Genomic DNA, 3,357 nt, shown 5'->3' with positions numbered 1-3,357 from the left:
GAAACCCTAAAAGGTCAAGTTTATGCGCTAAAAGGGAATGGTTTATAGAGTCGAATGCTTCACTAAAGTCGGTGTAAATAACATCTGTCTGTAAGTTACCTTGAAAGCCTTTAATAATGAAAGAGGTAAACTCTCGTGGTTCGTGGTGGTTGATCGCCGCCTTATAAATCCATGCTGAGTGGGAGATATAAGTGACTTGCAGAGATGTTGCAAGTGCGGAGTTAAAACCTTCTCAAACATTTTAGGAATAGCGGATAACTTTGCTATACCTCTATAATTGTTTGCATCAGACTTGCTACCTTTTTTGTGGAGAGGAATTATAAACGATTCCTTCCAGATCGGGGGGAAGCAAGAAGAATCAATGGACAGGGTGAATAGTTTAAGCAAAGGTCGACACGGAGCCTCGGCGCAGTACCTGAGTACACAACCTGGAACCCCGTCTGGACCCGGTGAAAACACCGGCTTAACTAGTCGAAGATCATGAAGTAGGGAACATTCATTTAACAAGGGACTGAAAATGCCGTTCGACCTCGGTAAACCGTATGGGTACGGATGACCAGACTAGCTTTCCTCAGAATAGGTGGTTTGGAAAAATTGCGCAAAAAGATCGGCAATTGCCTGATCATTATTTGCCGACGTATTACAAAATGATAGCGAGGATGGGTGTGCGGACATTCTACGCTTACTGTTTACGAAGCAGTAAAACTGTTTAGGGTCCTGAGAAAAACGTATGCTGCATCGAGATAGGTAGTTCTTATAGCATTGAGCATTAAGAACTGAAAAGTTTGACCGAGCTATTACATAGCGAGAGTGAGAAGTAGGAGAACCCACTTCTTGAAATTTTTTATAAAGTCTTGATTTTAAGTTTTTTAGACTGGATAACTCTTTGGTAAACCAAGGGGGTTTTCCAGATCTAGTCGGACAAGAAAGCGGGACACAAGAATCAAAAAATGTGCCAAGAGCATTGTAAAAAATGTTTGTGCCTTTTATGACAGTGCACAAGTACAAAGCGGACCAATCAAAATCCCTAATGAGGATATTAAGCTTCGCAAACTCGGCTTTACAATACGACCAATACAGTTGGTCCTATATCTAGCGACACCTCGAAAGTAGGGTGGTAGGCGTCTTCAGGTATAGTGAGCGGAAGGGCTCGGGTTAACAACACTATGGTTGGATCCGATACAAAGCACAGATCAAGCAATCGACCCAAGGAATTTTTCACATGATTGACTTGAGACAGGGACAGGTCAAGCAAGCCGTCAACAAAGTCATGTCGTGACATGGGCACTAGGATACTAGACTCGTTTACCGAAGGCCAAACAGTTCCTGGCAAGTTGAAGTCACCAAGAACTAGTGCTGCTCATTAATTGAAATATCCGAAGAAGGTGGGATATTCGAGCATGTAATGAATATAGCGAAAGCGGGAAGAATCAGTTTTACACACAGGAATTCCAGTTCCTGCTGAACTTGGACTGTGAAGTGTTCCGACGTGAAGTAAGAGTCCACTGCAATTAGAACCCCCCCTACACGTCGAGACGAACGGTCCTTTCTAAAAGTTGTGTACCGACCTGCCAAAACCTCGGAACTAAGAATGTCCGGCTTTAACCAGGTTTCAGTAAACACAATAACGTGGGAAGCAAATGCAACACTATCCCGGAAAAGAATGCTGAGCTTACTACGCAAGCCTCTTACATTCTGATAGGTTACTAAGAGGTTACTAAGAGAAGTTAGTTTTTTGGAAGGGTGGAAGCAGGACGGGAAGATGAGGATGGCGCATTGGGATGATTTGTAAGTGTTATGGGGGGCCTATTTTTCTTCTTGGCCTTGAACTCCTTCACCACCAAATGCTCTGGCCAAAATTTGGCAGAGCAAATGGTGTCAAAGTGAGTTGGGGAGACACTTATCTTGAACGAAGATATCTCCCTGGCATAAGAGAAATTAAACTTCTCCACCTTTAAACCCACGGCTTTTATTCTGCTTTGAATAAAAGCAATTACATCATTCGATGTGAGGTCAGGGGCCAGCCGTGAGACAAAAACTTGTCGTTTTGGTGGGACTCCCACCAGTGGTTTGGGCACCACAGGCCTAGTACCTGTGGTGGCAATATGCGGAGGTCCGGAACGTCTTTTTACTGGTGGGATCGGGATGGACGGGACAACTAGTGAGCTTGCGGACACTACGGACACAGACGCTGCAGACGTACTTGGCTGCACATTCTCCGAAGCGATGAATTCGGACACCGAATCTGCATCGCCAGCAGCTGTCGTTGCCCTTGGGGTGAAAACAGAAAACTCCATAATACAAATTTTGAACAAAATTAAAATCAAATAATATTTCAAAACAAATGGCTATCAAACCAGTGTGCCAGACAAACGGAGAGGAGAACAGTTGCAGCTGCTGCTAATGAGAGACAGAGAGCTACTGAACAGAAAGTTACGAGAGCGAGAGAGAAAGAACAGTTATTTAAGTTTAGGTGATAGGGAGAGAGTGATAACACAACAAAAGCTACCAGACGAGAGCGGACTGCAATGCAATGCAATGCGTACTCACTCACTGCAACAACACAAACACGACAAGCCGACGCCGAAAAATAAAAAGTTAAATAATGTTTAAACACAAATCATAAGGCATGCACTCGCGGAATAGAATAGGTTTCCAGATAGTTGGCTGGTTAGGAAGTTAATTCAAGTTTATTTAGGAAAACACCGGCTGTTTATTCAAAACAAAAGGAAAAAATGCGGAGCGCAAAACAAAAACGCGTCTGATCACTACGAAAGAGAACGAACGAAGGGGCTATTCATCGGGTTGAATAGTGTAATCAACGAAATCATGTAGCATAGACTTAAACATCAGGTCAGATCTATAAATCCCAAATAACTCGCACCTTTACTGAGGCTCAGGAATTTGTAGAGTCAAGTGCTTCTGTGCAAGCACTATAGCACAAATTGGTCCAAGAGCTCTAAAAACAGAATTTCCAAAAAAAATTTCCAGAAAAAATGGGTTTGATAGTTGACAAGCCCAGAGATAAATGCTCATCCAACGATGGAAATGTAGCCAGAACCTTTTTTCCAACCCAAAATTGACTACAGAAATTACAGGCTTAAGTGAAAAACTGTTTCATCATTGCGCCACGATACTTTAGGCTTCATCACGTTACAAAATGAATGTGCAGAAATCTAATGACAAATAATAAAAAATAACTAAAAAAAAAATGTAGACATAATCACAGTCGAAAAATTTCACGCATTTTAACAAAGTGAAGAAAATTATTTGACGATTACACAGAGAAAGGTTACATCAGAACCATTGAGTCCGAATACGTTTCACCTATAATACTGGTAAAAAAGAACTCAGGAG

This window comes from Drosophila miranda, chromosome XR (genome assembly GCF_003369915.1).
Source record: "Drosophila miranda strain MSH22 chromosome XR, D.miranda_PacBio2.1, whole genome shotgun sequence".
NCBI classification, from domain to species: Eukaryota; Metazoa; Arthropoda; class Insecta; order Diptera; family Drosophilidae; genus Drosophila; species Drosophila miranda.
This window is presented reverse-complemented; position numbering follows the sequence as displayed.